The sequence below is a fragment of the Vicugna pacos genome, chromosome 28 (genome assembly GCF_048564905.1).
Source record: "Vicugna pacos chromosome 28, VicPac4, whole genome shotgun sequence".
Classification (NCBI taxonomy): Eukaryota; Metazoa; Chordata; class Mammalia; order Artiodactyla; family Camelidae; genus Vicugna; species Vicugna pacos.
This window is the reverse complement of record NC_133014.1, coordinates 1,883,159-1,904,652: the sequence shown is the minus strand read 5'-3', so window position 1 is coordinate 1,904,652 and position 21,494 is coordinate 1,883,159. Positions and strand designations below refer to the sequence as shown.

Here is a 21,494-nt window from a genome sequence, read left to right as displayed (position 1 = left end):
GGGAAGAAAATGGGAGTACGAATAATGAATCACCTTAAAATTAACATGTATTTTTCATTTCACACATTTTTTCTTCCTGGTTTATTAGGTCTTCCCTCTCCCCTTCAACTTCGTCCAAATTCCCAAATGAAAACTTTACTTGCTCACTGAATAAACATGCTCTATATGGGGTATGTATAGTAAACCTTATTAGAAAGGAAATGTCTGCTAACCCGACTTCCTCCCCAATTGCGCTTAAAGAGTTTTTCATATGCTTTGACCATAAATTAAATAAAATGACTTTGAAAATCTCTTTTCAAATACTTGAGTTTTATTTTTTCTCCATCATGTGCCGAGCTGCTCCATTTACACTGTTTAATTTGATGCTCACAAGTAACTTGTGAAGTTGATGCCACTTACCAAATGAGAGGTTTTAATGTTTGGAGAGGTTAAGCTGCACACTCAGTCACACAGAGAGCAAGACAGGGAACTGAAATTCGAAACAGGTCGTCTAGGCTTCCAATCCCACGTTCCTCCTCATCTCCTCATCATCAGACCTATGGTCTGACTTTCTACATAGTCACATATTTATTTCTCATTCTATTGGGGCTGTGGGAACCCCCCTGAATCAAGAAAATACGTCCAGGACCGAAAGAGGATGTATTCCCTAGGGCCTGGCTTTCTTGCCTGTGGATTGACAAGGAGAGCTTTCAGGCTTCTTTCAGACCTGAAATTCCATCCTAATAAAATGGTCTTGATTGTGTAATAAAAAAGAACAAATCTGACTCCATATTAAATCTGTTCCTTTGGCTTTGACCACTGTGCTCTGTTTTCTAGGCTTCGTCTTGCTAGCTCTGCATTCATATAAAGATATCAAGTTGCAGAATAGAGAATAACCTTTGTTTTGTTGCAGGTTTACAGGGAAACCATGGTCTGACCCAGGTGGACAGCTGCAAGAACAAAGAATTCCTGCACCAAGAAGTTTGCAACAACCAACCACACCCCATCCCCATTTTTCATATTAAAGGAGCCTATATTCTGACTAGAGTAGGATGGTTCTCCAAGACATTAGTCTGCCATCCCCTTGGCCTGCTGGCTTTCCAAATAAAATCCTTATTCCTTGCCCCATCACCTTGTCTCCCAATTTATCGGCCTGTTGTGTGAGCAGAATGAGTTTGGACTCAGTAACAGTTTAAAGGACTGTGATTTACACTAATTTTAATTAGGTGAATCCAACTTGATCAGACTATAAAACACTATTATTATTAATAAAAGTTATGTGATTAGCAATATTGTGTTCATTGACCCTAGAATTACTTTTTAACTTCTATTGAAACATTTCTACAAGCATCTAAAAATACTATTCTGTGCATAGGAACACTGAAGCACACACATATGCATGTGCACAGACACACACACGTAATAAAATCTGAATGCTCACTTTCAGTGAAGTGGCATATGAATGGTGTATCACATAGAGTCAGTACGTCTCCTTACATGTCTTAGAACAAAAACAAAAGATCCTTCAGTTATTCTATTTAATTGTAGTTATTTTCTTATGGGTTGAAGTGACTTTTAAAAAATTATTATTGTGGGAGAATTTTGGATGTATGAATTGGTATCTACGTTAAAAAAAAATTCCCAGATCTTGTTATATGATGTCACCTCTCCGGAGGACACTAAGTTATTTTTAGGAAAGTGAGATGAAAATAATGGAGTTTTGTTGTCTGGGATGATGATCATTTTATTAGTTACTCTAGTGGAGCAAAGCCCCTCTCAATGGTAAACAAAATGCGAGATGACTATATGTGGGTGTGATCGTAATCTCTGAATATCAAGTAAGGCAAGAAGAATTGGTTTAAAATTCAAAAGGATCTTCTTATTATCTTTACTGAATATCACTCCCAAAGGGATTGTAGGGGAATTTTCTTCACTAATATATTAGTTAATATTTCACAATAGAAAATTAATTAGCAATTTGTGGGTGGCAGTATTCTAAGCAATATTTATACAAGGACTTTCACGATTTATAAAATATTTTGTTAAAACTAGTAACCTCATTTAAAATATGATTACAGGTTAATTCTACAAAATTATTATGGGACCTATGTTTTAGAAAACTTAGAATAATCAAAGTATCTTACCAAACTAATGACTCTGCTGCACAATCGTGATCCTATTACAGTATAGTCATAGGATTTAAGCCATTTTTATTTTGAACGGTAGAGAGCATCTCTCTCTACGCAAGGGCTTACGTATGTGTAAGTAGGTGAGCATAAAAAATACTGTACTGTTGAAGTGACATTTTCCCACATTGTTTTATTCCCCTTTGGTTTTGACCCTTGCTGCAAAAGGCTTTTTCTTGGCGGGCGGGGAGCGCCGGGCGGCGGAGCGGCTGCGAGGGGAGCGGGGCCAGCGGAGCGCGGGCTGGAGGGAGCGCTGGGCACCGAGGCCCAGGCCAGCGCCACCACCGAGGCTCCTTCAAACCATGAATCCTGTTTATAGCCCGGGTCCTTTTGGGGTCCCCATGCAAATGCCAAAGGAACTGGTTATGGAGCTGGTCTCCCCACGGGCTCTGCCCGCAGCGCCTGCCTCCTCCCCCCAGCGTGTGCCCTGGAGCGAATCCTCCCTTCCAAACAGGTTGCACTCCCGGCCCACCTTACCAAGTGTCCTGTTCCCCCACCAGCGGGGCGGTGCCGCCGGACTCCTCGCCCCCCAGCCCCCACCAGTGTGTCCCCTCGCGAAGCGCCTGCCCGCAGGGGAGCCCGTGCGCACAGCCAGGCGCGGACCCCACACAGCGGCCCCCGCGGCCTCCACCGCCCCCTGGTGCTGCAGCCCTGCGACAGCCGGCGACTGTGTTCCCTGCGCCCATCCCTCTGCCCAGAGGCAACGGGGTCGCCTTGGGTATGGAGGCAGGACCAGTATGGCCATGTCAGCAGGTACCCTGCTCACTGCCCACTCCCTGACTCCTGTGCTCCCCCACCTTGTCACTGTGCCCACATATTGGGCCTCAGGGACGTCCACCTACAGCTATGTGCTGTGATCACCCTGCAAATGTTTGAGGACAGAGCTGCACAGCCCCGTCCCGGGAGATTCCACAGCTGGTGCTACAGGCCTCGTGCCTCCAATCGGGACTCTCAACTCTCTGGACACTTGGCTAAACAGTGCCGCGGCCGCCTGGCAGCCCCAGCGCCCTCTGTCTCTACCTGACTCTGGGCTGGGCTTAGAGCATATCATGTTTTGTGGGCTGCCAGGCCATTTTTGAGCTAACTGTAATGATAAAAAGGGAGTATTAATCTATTCTGAATCATATCTACTGTAATGCATGCTCAAAACAACAAACACAAAAACAAAGCTTGCTCCACCTGCCTGCAGTGAATGACAGAACCATCATATGCAAAATCCAAAGGGTTGGAAAAGCATTTTACAACCTGTATCACTCATGTACTGTTATAATGTGTGCAAAGTCTTAAAATTATAAGTGTTAAAGTGAATTTCTTCATAGGAAAAAAGAAAAGACTATTTTGCTAAGATGGCACCGATCACAGAGCTAACCTAAGCCTAAGACTTCAGTGCACTGTTTCATTTCTCCTTTGGCAAGTGGCACTGCATATGAAGCTGAGCCAATGTAACTGAAAGAGAAGACAGCAGGCTATAAATAGGTGCTGTGCATAGAGGTGTGTCTGTGCGTCTGTAATGTCAAGTAGCGTTTTAAGACATAACATATCGTTAAAGGGAAATTTGATACAATAATTAAAAAATACCCTCCTATTCCTCATAAATAAATGAACTTTTGTTTTTCCAATAATATGTAAAAGTGTTTAGACTTTAAAAAAACTAGAGTTTGTTAGTGAGAGTTGTGGCCACAACTGAGCATCACTTTACAGCGTGTTACCATAATATGCTAGCATGCCCGCTTCTCAGTAAAGGCTCCTCAATGGAAACCTGCCTCCCCTGTGGACTTGCAAATATATAAAAGCCTATTATTCTTGTAGAGATACAGCCCCCACACAAACAATGCGAATCTTTAGATTTTCTATTGAATAAATTCTGAATTCTCACTACTGAATTTCCTTTGAGCCTGTTTCCTCATGATAAGCTTTTCCTGTAACAACAAAAAATGTGAACCTTACATATTTGCACAGAAAACAACTAACTGGAGTAGATACATATGTCGTGTTGTACTACAGAAGATTTCAGTCGTGTGTTACCAAGTCCAAACTCGTTCTGCTTGCTGTGCAACAGGCCAGTAAATCAGGAGATGAGGTGTTGGGGCAAGGAACAGTGACTTTATTCGGAAAGCTGGCTGACCCAGAAGATGGCAGACTGATGTCCTGGAGAGCCATCTTCCCCAAGTCAGAATTCAGGCTCCTTGTATACTAACAAGGGGAGGGGGTGTTGGTTGTTGCAAACTTCTTGGTGTGGGAATTCTGTGTTCTTGGAGCTGTCTATATGGGTCAGGTCGTGGTGCTCCTGAAAACCTCCAACAACACATGTGATTTTTTATTCTACAATTTCTTGTCTTTATATAGTGCCAAAGGATTAATATCCTTAAAGGTCAGGGCCTTGAGACTAGGCTCTTCTGTATATTCCAGGCTATTGGCAACATTCTTTTACAATAGGTACTAAGACTAAGCCTAGAAAGCAGGGCACAGGGTTAAAGCCAAGGGAACAGACCCGACATGGTGTCAGATTTGTTCTTTCCTATCACACACCTGGATGCCTCCAGAGTGCCAGCAGGGACTTCTTATGCTTTGGCCTCATCTTCTGTGCTAGTGACAAGATTTTTTTTTTCCCTGGCTGAAATCTAATTACTAGTGGGGCTGGCAGGATTTCATCTTGTATCTACATTGCAGTAACAGGAAACATTTAAAAAAAATCACCTTGCATTTGAGAAAAAGAGCACTTAAGGGGAAAACATATCCTGGGAGAGGGGTAAAATGAAAAATATATATTTAAACATTGCCCCAGTGGGATTCACGAGTTCCTCCCAAATACTCACTGGTGAAAAAGTTCACCTTAGGTGAGCAGAAGGCTATTTTTGACAAGCATCTGGACCTGGAGGATCATGTCAGCCATGCCAATGCAATGACAACCTTGACTTCTCCATTGTTGTACAGCTTGTCTGGCTCCTGTCTGATCTTGTAAGCCAGGTACACAGGCCAGTGCTGGGAGCTTTGTGCTGATGGATATTTTGGAGATGCTGCTGATGCAAAGATCTCTCAGCATAAGTCCTGGACCACCGACGCCCCTCACAGAACTGATGTGTTGCACCTCCAGGAGCTGACGAGTGCTCGGGTGGGGACGGGAAAGTAGGAAATGATGGGTAATTCAAGTAAGGCAGCTGCGCAGCTCGTCTAGAGTCTGAGTATCTGGATAGAGTCCTTTGTGGTGAGATTAAATCCTCTCAAAACTGCTGCATTGTTGAGGGATCGCTTGTCAAATGATACTGCCATTTATATGTGAAATGAAGATTTTTAAATAAATCTATGTCTATGACAGGAAAGAAGAATTTGAAAATTGGGTAGGCTCTGTGTATCCTTATTGTTTATCTCAGTTCTAATCACTTTCTTGAAATAAATGTATCTGCCCACATCATTGCATTTGTACCTGTCAGCAGGTGTGAACCTGGGATGTTTTCATATGTAAACTTCACATTCTTGCATTTCACAGTAGGTGTAAAAATCTGCCAATATTCTAACACACCAGCATTTGTGATTGAGTGACTAACTGTCACCTTAGGGCTATTCATAGAACACTATTTCTGTGTTTTCCTTTCACATAATTAGCTTTTGTAGGGCTTCGGTACATCCCTGCCCTCACTGTCACCCCTGAGCTGTGTTACTCAGTGCTGCACAGAATTTATACATGCTCTGTGTTAGTGGTGATATGATGTGCGTGGCTCACGTCTGCTGACTTCATTATCTAAGAAGGGACTCTTCTAATCATTCAGTTGAGTCCCAGGATCTGCAAAATTACAGAAACCACTAGAAATGTAGTACTTGGTACTGTCTCTGCTGGTGCCTGTTACAAAGACCTGGTAGGGCCCCCATTTCAATAAGAAGTGTGTCTTTCTCCTCACAGGTTTGGAAGATGAATGTCAGTTTTTTGTCATTTAAAAATGAGTCTGTTGGATCAAGAATAAATCACTGTCTCAAATGATCAGCAACTATTAATATCGCCCATAAATTCTCAATTTTTTTTAAGGCAAAATTTCCAACAGGCTCAGAAGCACGTTTAAACACAGTGGGTTTATGGCATCTGTGTAAAATCATAGGGAGCTTAAGAAATTCTCTGGTTCAGACACGTCATCTAGGATCTACACTTTCTATCTATGTGATCTTGGGCAGGATGCTTAACCTCACTGACATTCAGTTTCCTCCTTTACATAAAGGGTCATGCTTTTCTGTGGGATTAAAGGATCCAGCACATGAGAGCATCCAGGGGGCTGCCTGGGGCCAGGGCTGCTCACATGTAGCAGCCCAGCAGCTCCTTTTGTAGAGACACTCATGGCCACTGTGAGCATCTGGCCCCACTAGTTTTAGGGCTGCACTGCCCAGTGAATGATTTTGTTTACTATCTTCCAATAACCTTCTCCATAAAATTGAGGAGACAGTTCAACTCATTTTATTGTGGTAAATTTGGGATCTGTAGCACAAAATCTTAAGAACACACGGAAGAATTTATTATAAAAACTTTCAAACCATCACCAATTTTTATATTACTTGCTATGAGGTATAGACATGATTATTTTTTGTGTATGTATATATATATATATAATATGTAATATATATAAATTTATAGTCAGTTTACAATGCTGTGTCAATTTCTGGTGTACAGCACAATGCTTCAGTCATACATGAACATACATATATTCATTTCCATATTTTTTACCATAAGTTACTACAAGACACTGAATATAATTCCCTGTGCTATACAGTATGAACCTGTTTATCTATTTTATATATATTAGTTAGTATCCACAAATCTCAAGCTCTCAATCTTCCATTTCCCACCCTCTTCCTCCTCTGGTAACCATAAGTTTGTTTTCTATGTCTGTGAGTCTGTTCTCATTTTGTAAATAAGTTCATTTTTCTTTTTCTTTTTTTGATTTGCACATATAAGTGATATCATATGGTAATTTTCTTTCTCTTTCTGGCTTACTTCACTTAGAATGACATTCTCCAGGTCCATCAATGTTGCTGCAAATGGCATGATTTTATTCTTTTTATGGCTGAGTAGTATTCCATTGTAAAAATATACCACAACTTCTTTATCCAGTCATCTCTTGATGGAAATTTAGGTTGTTTCCATGTCTTGGCTATTGTCAATAGTGATGCTATGAAACTGGGACATGATTATGTTTTTAATGCTCTTTAGCACATAAAAAATTGGAAACTCATTTACTATCTATTTCTATGATATGTCATAGATACAATGGCTCTTCTATGCAGAGTTGGTAAACCCTCAAGAAAAGAAAATTCACAATAAACTATTATTTTAGTTGCCTGTAGATCTGTTCCTAAAAAGTATACCATAACAAATACATTTTACTTTTTAAATTTATATATATTGTTTGTCATACATTTCATTTAAAAATACCACTTAAAAATTCTATATTGCTTTTGTTATTTTTTTTAACAATTTGTGCACATAGACTTTAATACTTAGGCATAGGTGAAGTCATCTTAAAGGCCAGACATTAAAATATGGCTGGGGAGATAACCCGCTCATTGCACAGTCCACAACACAATGTGAACCTCTCAGCCATGTAGCTGTGTTTTTGGGTCTGAACATCTCCTTAAGCTTCTCCATAGCTTCTTTGTCAACTAGGCAGGTATATTTAAGATTTAAAATATTCAAATATTGATCGTTTTTCAAAGGCACATTGAGATTCTCTTAATACTGAAGATCTAACATTTAATTAGTACTCTGTGACCAGAACCTTTGTTGGGAAGTGAACTTCAGATGGATCAGAAGATTCCCTATGTGCCTTTCCATAGCAATGCCTCTGCCAGCTCCAGCTCACACCTGAGTGCTCCTGCGTGCAGGGCCACGGCCTGGGGTAAAGCAGCCGAGGCCCTCACCAAGCCGAGGCCTTGCTGACCTCACTGGACAGCTTGTTAAAGCCCAGGGAGTGCAACCAGGCTTCTCTCCCTCTTGCATGTCAATGTAGTACACAGTGCTGAGGGCCAACGATTGTTCAATTTAGTCACAACGTTTAAAATCAAAACTCCATGGTCTTAGATCAGAAGGTAACAGAGAAAACCATCCCTGCTATTGGAATCTTAAAAACATAAAAAATTGTTTAAAAGGCAAAAGGCATCCTTTACATACTTATTTGACAAATTGCAACAAGCATTAAAAAATTTACAGCTAATTCATTGGTGACAGCCATCACAAAACTGACCACACTGGCTTCAGCTGTGTCAGAAAGCCCCTCCCAAAGTGGGAGACCACATCCTTCTGGGTTTTCACAGCTCAGTGCTGACACCTGCTGTCTGACCACCACTCAGCACCAAAAGAAACCACCAGCCCCTCGCTGAGAGTTTTAAGCCAGTTTGGCACTCTGCTTGGCTTCTTGGTTGGAGATTTTTTTTTTTCAAAAGCATTTATCATTTTAAAACTGGAAAACAAATCCAGACAATGTCATAAACTTTTCTGTCTGAAGGCACAAAGAATAAAATTGGCAGGTAGCTGATAAAAGCAGGCACATATAGATAGAATTTAAAACAATTCCAAAAGCATAAATATCTGTGTCTTATTTTCCCCTTCAGTGCTCTGGCTGTTGCTGAAAACACCTGATAGTTCCACTTGGTAACATAACTTCTGAAAGATGACTGCTGGAAACTTTGATGCTTGAGAAGACATAGAAAGAGTCACCTTAACCATCAAACAGGTAATCTCAAAGGGCATCATTGCCTGAAGTTCTATAGTTTCCTGTAAATTGAAATAACTTAAGGCAGAATTTCTTCAAATGTTGAGGTCGTTCAAACCTAAACAGAATGGACTGATAACATGCAGATATGTAATTATCAAACATGTAAAGAAAAACACAAGAAGTGAGAAGACTGCAGAAGGGGTTGTTTTACTAGTTAATAGTTTTAAACATTTGCCTCCTTCTCACTGCTGATGTCGGAGGCTCACAGCTGAACCAGGGCAGCCTGAACTCCCAGGAACGGTTGTAGGATGGCTGATGAGGCATAAATTTCTTGCCTATTAATAGTTTCCTGGCTGTTAGAAGCCTACAGACATTGGCAAGCAGATGTGATCTCGGGTTTTCCTTGACTCGGGGCAGGAACGTCTTGGGGGACCATGATGTGGGTCACACTTTATACTCTGTCTACAATAGGCAGACACAGTGAGACTGACTTTCTGTAGCTTATTAAACCCAGAATGTCCTGAGAAGGCACCCACTGAGGGCAAAAGGTCCCACAATGATGATAAATAACAGCTCATCCATAGAGACCCAATCAGGACATATGCAAAAGCCACAGGCTTCCCCAGAGGGAGGATATAGGCCTATCCAAAAACATCCTGCCTGCACCCTCTTCTGAGGGCTGGCGCCCGTGCATCCACCCACCCAGCCCCCTCACCCCAGCACCCGCCACAGCTCGGCCTCCTGGCACCTGAGGCCATGTTTTAGACCAAGTGACACAGATGTTTCCAGTAAAAGACAGGATGGGTCACTGCCAGCATACCTTGCAGCGGGATGTGAGGTTAGATCTCGGTTTGGGGATGGGCTGTGAGGAAGGGCCACTCCAATGTGAGAGCTGGGCTGGGAAGCGAAGGCAGGTGCCTCTCGTGTGTGGAGGTGCAGGTCCCAGGCCTGGGGGCTCAGATGAAGTGGATCCAGCTCTGTTCACACTCCTCCCGCCTCACGTGAGGCTGCAGTCACCGCCGAGGTAGTTGTCCCAGTACTGGTCGCCAGCCACCCTGCAGCGCAGCGCAAAGTGCAGGCGGAAGCTGAACGCCAGCAGGAAGGGCAGCACCTGGAAGCCGAAGGCGAAGACGTCCTAGGTGTCCTAGCGCTTGGGGGCTGCGCCACCTCGCCATCGCCTCGTCCACGCTGCACCAGTCCGAGAAGGTACTGTAGTTCACGGCCACCTGGTTCTGCAAGGCCATGCTGCACACGCGCACCGCCCCACTGACGCCCAGGTCTGAGCAAGTGACTCGCTCCAGGCACACGAGCTGGCGACTCAGGCGCTCGGGGCCGCGGGAAGTCGGGCACCAGGCACTGCAGGATGAACGCCAGGTCCTGGCTGCTGCAGCACAGGTCAGGGTTGATGGCGACCTGCGACAGCACGTGCAGCAGCAGGGACGGGTGGTCGCTGGCCTTGAACACGCTGACCTGCGCCAGCTCCGGGCCCAGCGCCTGGGGAGGCGCACGCGGTGCTGCCCGCTGCAGCCCGGCCGGCCCGCGGCTCCGCGGGCGCCCGCGCCCTTCCGGCGGCGCTCGGCGGGGCCGGGCCGCGAGTGCACCTGCCGCGGGACGACGGGCCACAAGCAGGGGCGCCGCAGCCGGCGGCGCGCGGCCGGGGACCTGAGGGGCCTGCAGGGCCGCGGCTCCAGGGCCCTGCCGCCGCCCAGGTCTGAGCGGCAGCGGAGGCTCCGCGGAGCGGGCTTCCGGGACCCCGGGCGGCGGGGACGGCCGCCGAGCCGTGGTCTCTGTATGTGGTCGGCCGGCCGTCGGGCGACGGCGAGGCGGAACCCAGGGGCAGCCCCCGGACCCCGCGTCCGCTCCCCCGGGCCCCCGGCCCTGCTCAGCAGCCCCCAGGGGGTGTCCGCCGGAGCCGCAGCCCGCAGGGAAGCCTGTGGGCCATGACGCCCGGCCCTCGGCCGCCTCCTCGCCCCTCCAGCCCTCGTCCAGCTCTTCCGCTTACAGCAGCGAAAAAACAGCTGGTTTGAAGAGGTGAATGCTTTCTCCTGTGGACACGTTTCAGGGCCACCCCGGGAGCGCAGGGTGGCGCCGGCTCTCCGCCTCCTCGGAGGGCCCCGGGGGAAGGCGGCCTCGGCCCAGCGCCCCTCCTGCCCCCCCCTCCCCGGGCCGCCCGTGTTACTTACAGGCCTGCAACTTGTTGGGAGCAACTTCCCCACTTTTGTTATTTTTTAGAAAACTGTATGGCAAATTTAATCTGGTATACCCCAATCAAAGAAAAAAATGGCTTTTAAATTCTAAATTATTTGAGATTTAAAAAATTGATATATAATGTATGTATATAGGAAACACGTAAAGAAACTAAAAGTATATACAATAATTTTAGAGTCCAAATGAAATGAGCATTTAAGGGAAATACTTTCTTCAACCTTTTCTCACACACCAGCTATAGACTCTCCTTAAGCTATTACCTGAAGAAGATGACAGACTGGGGTTAGTTCCTCAAGGGCCACCCAACTGGTATCAAGTTAGCGGACACTGAAGGCCAAACTGCTGCAAGAAGAATCAAGCAATTTTTAGGAAACAATAAAACTAAGTACAACCTGCAACCAAACGAACAGAAAAATAGCAGAAGCGGATGGAGTAGCTATTTATAATGTATCTGTAAGTTGTGATCAAATCAAAATACTCAGAGATATGAAATATTGTACAAAATTTACCAAAACCGTCCATGAATAGTCTAAATTTCCATGTCATCTCCCCCTCACATTTTTATTCTGGTATTAATGCAATTACATGTACCATTAAAAACACACTTGCAGAGTACACAGTGAACCATTAATTACCATTCTATTTGTGAAAAAGCCACTTAATTTTTAGACTGATTTATTATATGTTTCAGAATAACATCGGACAACTTCATAACACAGAAATGACAAAAGATTACTTAAACCAAATACGTTTTCTATATTTAGAGATACTATATAAGTGGTAAAACAAAAGTGATTTTTAAAAATTATGCTATTCTCTTAATACACTAGAAACGTTTTTATCTTACATACATTTTATTGAACATATTTGACATAAAAGATTTTGTAAATTTAAGGTGTACAACATGTTACTTTGATACATGTATATATTGTAATATTGTTTCCATTGTAGTGCTATTTATCCTGTTGCATAATTATAGTAAATGTTGTCAGCATTCACTATACTGTTCATTAGATCACTATAGCTTATTTACTACTTGTTGCAAGTTTCTACCCTTAAACAGCATCAATTTTACCCCCATCCTGTGGTAGCCACCATTTTACTCTATTTTTTATGACTATTTTCCACAGATAAGTGATAACAGTACTTGTCTTTCTGTGTCTGACTTACCTCACTTAGCATAATGTGCTCAAGGGTCACCCATGTCATTGCAAATGGCAGGATATCCTCCTTTCTCATGGCTAAGTAACCTTCCACTGTATATACATGCCACATCTCTTTATCCACTCACCCACTGACGGGCATTTAGGCTGTTTCCATATCTTGGCTCTTGTGAGTTAATACTGCAATAGACAGGGAGTGCATATATCTCTTCAAAACACTGTTTTCATTTCCTTTTGGTATATATCCACAAGGGGGATTGCTTGCTTCTACGGCAGATCTATTTTTAATGTTTTGAGGAACTTCATATTGTTCTTCATAGTGGTTGGACCAATTTACATTCCCACCAACAGTATCTGAGTTTCCCTTTTCACCCCATCCTCACCAGCGCCTGTTGTCTCTTGTCTTCTTGATGACAGTCATTCTGCAGGTGTGAGGTGACAGCTCATTGTGGTTTTGATTTGCATTTCCCTGGAGACGAATGATGTTGAACATCTTTTTGTGTGGCTGCTGGCCACTCTGATGTCCTCATTGGAAAAAATACTTAGTTCTTCTGCGTTACATACTTTTCTAATCTCAAATGTTTATGTATATGCATATATATGTGTATTTCATCTCAAGCTCATTTTTTGAGCTTAATGCAAAAATCGGCATATAGTAAATAAGCATTAAATTGAAAGTAATTAATTTTGCTTCATTAATAGCAGCATTAATATTATGCCATGCAAGCTGTTAAGTTTGGTAATTTCTCAAAATTACTTCAGCTCTAGAGTCAGTACACATTACTCACAACGAGACTATGACATGTTCAGTGTCACCCAGTGCAGCTGTGGGGCAGCACGACAGCTGGAGGGGTGATGGAAAGAACATTGTATCTGTCATTGGGGGACTGAGGTCCTGGACTCGGCTATTTCACCTACTAGTCATGTGGCCTTGTTTAAGTGACAACTACTTTGAATTTTAGTGTCTTTATTCTCAAAATTGGAGTCATAATGGTGCTGGTAGTGTTTTCATGGCATGTGATGTGCCAGGAACTGTGCTGTAGTTTCCCAGAAATCCTCTTTATGGCCTGCAGAGTTGTCAAGATCAAATGCTATGATGCCAAATGGAACACATGCCAATCAGAAAACATCCTGTTCTAGAACTTCGTGGCAGAGTTCCCACCTGGAGGCTATTTGTATTTAACAAGCCTATCAGGACTATTAGAACATTTTCCCAGCTGCAGATCTGTCTTCTCTTTGGAGCCTGTCACGGTAATGCCGATGGCTCCTTCTCTGAGACTTGCCTGCTCCGACAGGGCGGTGTGAGTGCAGACCTAGCGTGCAGGGACGCAGTATGATGAATGTCAGGTCAGAAGCAGGAGCTGGCCAATGGATTGCTTCTTCCTTCAAATGTTTTACTGGCTTTCAATGACACACACCTGAGTACATTGAACAATGCGTTCAGGATTATCTGATTCTACATGTAAAACCACTGTGATCATTGAAATACTTTCTTCAAAATAGAGCAAAATTTGCCATACACTAGCACGTGACCTTCAACCTGTATTTTCTTGGTAGTGAATTTGTGTAATATTTACTGTAATTCAGATATTTCTGAAACAACACACACATTTAATCCAGGTCTGTGGAGAGTCAATTACTCTTTGCTTTTGTGTTTTTGGCAGAATAAAATGTCTCACCCTTTGCTTTTATCACACACTTTGTTCCAGTTCCATCGTTTAAAAGTCCCCGTGAACATTCTATTCAACAAAAGCTTTCAGTAGAGAAGCAAATCATAGTATATTTTAGATATCATTTTTCTACAATGAAACAAAAATCAAAATATTTCACTCTGTTTCTGAGCGCATTGCCCTGCCTTCAGGATGCTGAGCGCCTAGAGATTGTCCCATGAGACTGTGCGGACTCGCACTCTCTCTCTCACATAAATATGTCATCTGGGTGACAGACCCTGGTAAGCAGAAGCGAGCGTTTCTCAGGTGCCAAGCTGGCCTTTCTGTAGGAAGCTTGAAAATATCATTTGCTTGTATCTCTTGAATAACATGATATGATTTTGTTTTTGTTTTTCTGTTGGTTTTAAAGCCCACTGTGTGGTGGGGTCCCAAGAAGCGATTCTGTGTGTTAGGGGGCTGCGGTCCCATTGGCTCTGTGACACAGTGTGACATTACAGGAAGATGCGTCTGTAAATCAGGCTTCATAGGGACATGATGCACCCTCAGCAGGCTGGAGCCCCGATATGGGGAGCAGCCCGAGAGCACAGCGGGGGGCTGGGGTCCCCCTGGAGGCGGGCTTTCAGCAGCTCCAGCGGATGCCCTCGGGGAGCCTGGTGGCTTGTGGCGCCCGTGACCTCAGCGGCGCTGCAGGGCTCCTGCCTCAGCATGTTGTGGTCTGTGTGCTGCTGCTGGCCCGCCCTGACAGCGCTTCACCAAATGATGGCTGCCATGTGTGCAAATTGCAAATGTGCAAACTGGGCAATTCCTGACAGCGGTCTTGCCTTTTAAAGACAGCTGTCAATGTGGTTTTAAAAGGTTCAGAAAAGTTTTAATTGATCACAGACTCATAGAAAACAAAGAGAAATTTGTTTGTAGGAACCTGTAATCTGAGAAGTGGAAGGAACCACAGGCTTTATTTGGAGCAAATATAGGGAACAAATGAATGAAAAAAGTGAGGGGAAATCTAGCATAGAAAGCGACTTGCCCAAGAGAATCCAGCCCATCAATCTGATATTTGGCTGATATTTCATCATAATTACGATTTTGTTACATTTTTGCACTGTAATTTTCCTTACATATACGACACACTGTAAATGTACAACATACATAAAGTAGAGTAGCATGTCTTCTATTACAAACCTTTGGTGCTCCTCCTTACAGGGCAGAACAAAACAAATGCTGGGAGGAAGGAAGTTAGGAAGAGAAAGGGAGGGAAATGGAGGGAGGAGGGAATAGGCCCAAGGCCAAATTGCAGAGCACCCAGGACACAGGACTTGCCAGTGTAGACTCAGAGCTTGTGGGAGAATTAAGAGTAGGGGATATATGGTAAGTCTATTCCTAGTCTTTGGAGGAATCTCTGTACTGTTTTCCACAGTGACTGCACCAAACTGCATTCCCACCAGCAGTGCAGGAGGGTTCCCTTTTCTCCACAGCCTCTCCAGCATTGGTCATTTGTGGACTTTTGAGTGATGGCCATTCTGACTGATGTGAGGTGATACCTCATTGCAGTTTTGATTTGCATTTCTCTGATAATAAGTGATATTGAGCATTTTTTCCATGTGCCTATTGATCATTTTTATGTCTTCCTTGGAGAATTGCTGTTCAGGTCTTCTGCCCATTTTTGGATTGGGTTGTTTGGTTTTTTTTCTTATTATGTCAGATGAGTTGCTTATATATTCTGGAGATCAAGCCTTTGTCGGTTTCATTGTTTGCAAAAATGTTCTCCCATTCCGTAGGTTGTCATTTTGTTTTACTTATGGTTTCCTTTGCTGTGCAGAAGCTTGTAAGTTTAATTAGGTCCCATTTGTTTATTCTTGCTTTTATTTCTATTGCTTGGGTGGACTGCCCTAGGAGAACATTTTGAGATGTATGTGAGATAATGTTTTGGCTATGTTTTCTTCTAGGAGGTTTATTGTATCTTGTCTTATGTTTAAGTCTTTGATCTATTTTGAATTTATTTTTGTGTATGGTGTAAGGGAGTGTTCTAGACTTACCATATGACCCAGTAACCCCATTCCTGTACATATATCCAGAAGGAACCCTACTTCAGAAAGACACCTGCATCCCAGTGTTCACAGCAGCACTATTTACAATAGCCAAGACATGGAAACAGCCTAAATGTCCATCAACAGATGCCTGGATAAAGAAGAGGTAGTATATTTATACAACGGAATACTATTCAGCCATAAAAACAACAACATAATGCCATTTGCAGCAACATGGATGTCTCTGGACAATGTCTTTCTAAGTGAAGTAAGCCAGAAAGAGAAAGAAAAATACCATGTGAGATCACTCATATGTGGAATCTAAAAAAAACACATAAATACAAAACAGAAACAAACTCATAGACTTAGAATACAAACTTGTGGTTGCCAAGGGGGTGGGGGGGTGGGAAGGGACAGACTGGGATTTCAAAATTTGTAGATACTGACAGACATATGCAGAATAGATAAACAAGATTATACTGTATAGCACAGGGAAATATATACAAGATCTTGTGGTAACTCACAGCGAAAAACAGATGTGACAATGAATATATGCATTTTCATGTATAATTGAAAAATTGTACTCTACACTGGAATTTGACACAACATTGTAAAATGATTATAACTCAATTAAAAAAATGTAAACAACAATAACCCCCCCAAACAAACAAAGAGGAGGGGATAAAAGAATGAGATGGAGAAGGAGGAGGAGAGTAAGAGGGGGAAGAAAAAGGAAAAGAAAGGCAGAAGGGGAAGGAGGAGGGGAGGAAGAGGGGAGGAGGCGGCAGAGCGGGAGGAGGAAGAGACCCAGGAGGCAGCTGCTGGCCGAGGAGGCAGCCCGGCCATGTTGTCTTGCACCTCCCCCCACCCCGTTCGTTCGCTGCTGCCCGGGCTCCAGAGTGAGCATAGTGTCGGGGGAGGAAGATGGCCCAGGGGCGCCGGCGCCAGTAATGAGGAGGTGCTGATGCGCCCCCACCACCCGCCTGCTCTGGGGGCCCCCTCCCCGCTCCCTGCCACACGCTCACAGGATGGCATCACAACCCAAGGCGGCACTATTCATTGAAGAGTCACCCCAGTAGCAGTGATCATAGACGTGAAAAAGTGCGAGACACCGCAGATCCTTCACCATCAGATAAAATATTGCAGAGATCTGATAGTCCTGAAAACAAATACAGTGACAGCACAGGTCGGAGTAAGGCCAAAAATGTGCATATTCAAAGTTAGAGAGAGGGATGGTGGGACCAGTTTACTCTCTAGAAGAAAATTCATGACCACCGTGCTCTTCATAGTTCAAATTCACATTCTTCTAATCCAAGCAATGATCCAAGCAAAGCTTCCAGTGCACCGTATGATTCTGCAGGTGACTGGTCTGAGCATATTAGCTCTTCTGGGAAAAAAATACTACTACACTTGTCAAACAGAAGTTTCACAACGGGAAAAACCAAAAGAGTGGCTTGAAAGAGAACAGAGACAAGAAGAAACAAACAAGATGGCAGTTAATAGCCTCCCAAAAGACAGGGATGACAGAAGAGAGGTGATGCCAGCAGCAGCCACCGGTGGGGTTGTCCATGGAAAATCTACATCAGCAGACAAACCTGTAGAAGATGGGCATCCTACTTGATTGCTTAGAAGAACATGTTAAGCTTCCCCCATTTGGTTTTAAATAGAAAGGAGGATTAAGCATAAGGAAGCTGTCAGTCACTGATTCAACCCTGCCCATTGGAGACTCTTACTGCAGAAGCTGCGGTCTGTCTTTCCGGGTTGGTTGCTGCAGGTTGTTGATCAGGGTAGAAGAGGTTCCTACCCTGCATGCTAAAACCTTCCTTCATCATCTTCAATCAGATACACTTAGTTGATAGAGAAATTGTGCACAGGGGTCACCCTGACACCTGACCTCATCCCAACCCAAATCCTATCATGTATCTCGTATCTCAGCCCCAGGGTGTCTGCCTCAGAGTTCTGGGTTGGCACGGTGTGACCGAGGCAGCAGAAGGGGAACTGGAGAGATTTTCAAGAGGCCTGCTGTCCCACTATGGATGGTAACAGGGAAGGTCAGACCCCCCACGGGATCCCCAGGCCAGTGCTGGCTGGTTCCCAGTCCTGAAAATGATGTGAAATTACCCAGGGACACCAGCAGTTCAGGGCACCTGGCCTGGGTTTCCCAGAGTGCCAGGAGATGCTCTGGGGCACCCAGGTGGACTTGACTATTCTGTGTGGGCTTTGGCTGCATGGACTGTAAAAGTGAAACTGGGAAAGTACTGCAAGGAAACATGGATGTACAATTTTTAGTCTATAATTTCAGAGTGGAGATTGTTCTAAAGCATTTTTAAAAAGCCCAGAAGTGCTAAAGGAAATGATTGATAAACTTGACTACATACATTTGAAGCAAACTTGATTTTTACATATACCACAAGCAAAGACAAATGACAGCAAATGGGTGTGGGGAAAATTTGTGCAAATATATGTGTAATAAGAATATTGATAACAGTATTACTTATTATAATAACAGGACATTTTGAAAGTATAGCCATTAAGAGAAACCAAGTAAATTCCAGTACGTCCACACAATGAAATAGTATCAATTTGTGTTTTGATTAATTTATATATTTCAAATGAGGTACTGACATGGAAATGTTGATGATGAACTATTAAATGAAAACAGAAAATTATAGAACTTCCAGTGGTATTTTTAAAGAAAACATTTATTTAACTTTAAAAAATCTTACATGGAAAGACAAAGGAATTAGAGTAGTCATAGCATTGTGGAAAACAAGACTACAGTCTTCTCTATATGCTGGTGTCAGGAGCCAGAAAAGAGAGTGTCTTCAGAAACAAGGGGGGGCCACATCTCCTGCTCTTCTGCCCCCTCTGACTGCAGTCCCCAGGCCGGCAGCTGGTGTCTCAGCCCCTTACCCTCTCTGCTCCACCAGAGACAACTGGGGGCAAGCTGGACCTCAATTCTGCAGGTCTGGGCTCTCTACATCCTCAACCTCTTCCCTCATCCTGGGAGCCCCTACCGATTCACTCAGCTGCCCCCACTGTCCAAGCCGGGGGCTGGTGGCCACAATTGACACAAGTGCAGCCCTTCTCTCCATGTCCCTGAGGCGCTTTCCGCAGGAAGGACATTCCCCTCGCACAGCAGGTACAAGCCAAGAGAGCAGCCATATCCGTGCACCTGGACCCATCGTACAAACCTTATGTGCACACAACTCCCAAAGTCACAAGGCCAACAAAGGCCACAGGCGCCTTGGCAGCCTCATGGCCACTGTTCTCATGAAACATGGAGACCCCCATAGCAAGCCCCGGGGTGGCAGGAAGAAGGGAGAAATCACACACACACACCCCTGCCCAGGGCTCACGGGCGCTCCTGCCAGGGCAGCAGGGGTGGGGGCAGAAAAGAGACCATCGTTGCCATTTTTGGATCCTGGTGTCCCCAGCTGGCTCAGACAGGTGCTGGTGGTTTTGTTGATGTTACTGGGTGCGGTGGGAGCTTGGAGCATCCCAGTCTGTCATGTTGCTGAGCAGTACCCTATCTTTTATTGTCCACTATATTGCTACTCACAGTGAAAATTCAGAAAATAACCATCTGCAGACATTGCATCCAATTTTCAAATTTGAGCAAATGTTAAGAACACAGAGGGAAACAGAATTACTGTGAACAAGTCTGAGAATGGAATATTATTTTCCTTTGAAGCTATCAAAATGTCTGAGTAGAGTCCATAAAAACATTAATATGTTTAAAATCAGGAAGAATAACTGAGTCCTCATTTCTCTCCCTTCCCTAACCCCCACTCTACCCCACGCCTGTGACTGGGCTCACCTGGCGAAGCGCTTGCCTCTCCACTGGTCCAGAAACTTGTCTCACTCATCTCTGTTGTGTCACCATGTGCCCCAGGCCACTGCAGTCACATGATGAACGAGGAGCCTAGCTCTCCAGTGAGCCCAGGGAGTGGATTTAAAAAAAGAAAGAAAGAAAAGCTGTCCCATCTGTTCTGTGAAGTCACCACCTTGTGGGGGCCGGAACAACTGCGTATAAACGTCAGTGAGGGCACTATTTTCACATCGGCTCCTGAGCTGCCGCGGGACTGACAGGGTGGTGGCTGTAACTGGCACTCATACGTCCTGGGTGCCATCAGAAGATTCAGGCCAAAAGGAAAATCTGACCATTTGGCAAAAGATGGACTAATTCCGGAGTAAGACAAGTCCCTTCTCACCTGTAGTTTCATCACCAGGAACTCAGCACCAGGGGGCCTCCTCTGTGTTCTCACGCAGGGTCGCTCTGAAAACAGAGCAGATGCAGCTGAGGAAAGAGAAAGAAGCCAGGAGAATCTAGGCTTTTATAATATTGCTAGTTACACCAGGTGTGAGTCCCCAGCCATTCACCTGTGACCCCCTCCCACCCAACCCACAGTCGCGCACAGACAGAAGAGCCCGCTTCTCTCCAGGGCGACAAGGCAGCAGTGGTGGCCACACTGCACATGAGCAATACAGCAGTGCCCCCACTTTAGAGAGAAAACTAATCAAGAAATACTCTCCGCAACACAGCTTCTCCTCGTGAGGGTAACTGTTCAGAGACAGGTGCGGTTCCTTTAGCTGATGCCTCCTTTCATCCTGCTACTGTCCTAAACGCCTCCCAAAGTAGCCCTGATGCCTTTGGCCGGAGGCTTCACTGTTTCAAGGACTGTCACCAGGTCTGCAGAGAATTTGCAGCAAGAGGATCCGTATTTTAAATGGATTTTAGCTGCAGTCTCTCAGACTGTGGGCTTCAGAGCAACACTGTGTAAGGAATGGTGTTTATGCTGATGCCTGATGTTCAAGGAAGATTTGAGGGGTCTAACGTGTTCATATTCTAACACCAAGTTAAAGAATACTTAGCTTGTATTCACTTATATGAAGTTCCCAAGAATGCAGGAAAGAAAAGGATACAACCAGAGAAATAAGAATGCACCAGGATAGATATGGTTCTTCAATTTCCCTATCAGATTAGGAGTAAACGGTGCAGGGTTTGAGGGAAAAAATATTTTCAGATCTTGTAACAGTGAGCTGAAGAATTTCCTCAGATTATCTGATTAAACTGTGTGGTAGGTGACTCCTTTTGTGAAAAGTGAGGGAAAAACAGATTACTTAAAAATCAAAAGATATGGAGATGATCTGAAATACTTCTGAGGTGTAGACTAATGATACAATTATAAGAGGGAACGCAGAGCCAGAGATGTGTGTAAGCCATTAGGATGTCTGCCACCCTGACGGGGGTAAGGACCTGGCTACATTCAGCTATGGGATAAGCAGGTATTTGGAGTAACCGGGGATTGGAGTCTTGATCAGCAGATGCAATGAAAGGTCAGAAGGACATGAAAAGCATTGCTCTTCATAACTATATGTTGAAATCAATTAATTAGATTAAACTTGGCATAAAAATAAAGATAGGTTGGCACATGTTTAAGGAAGGGGTCAAAACACTGGAGGTTCTCCTAGCATTTGGCGTCAGGGAAGAAAATGAGTAACTTTGAATGTCAAGGATTAATTACTTTTTAAAATTGTATGATACTCACTTCCTTATAAGTAAACT

The 21,494-nt window shown here is 44.2% G+C and overlaps 2 pseudogenes; one reads left to right on the top strand and one right to left on the bottom strand.

The window, feature by feature from the left end:
- Nucleotides 1–2,467: 2,467 nt before the first annotated feature.
- Nucleotides 2,468–3,022, top strand: LOC116285882 (myelin-associated neurite-outgrowth inhibitor-like; annotated as a pseudogene).
- Nucleotides 3,023–9,702: 6,680 nt separating this feature from the next.
- On the bottom strand, nt 9,703–12,250 carry LOC102534709 (protein phosphatase 1 regulatory subunit 3D-like; annotated as a pseudogene).
- Nucleotides 12,251–21,494: the final 9,244 nt, after the last annotated feature.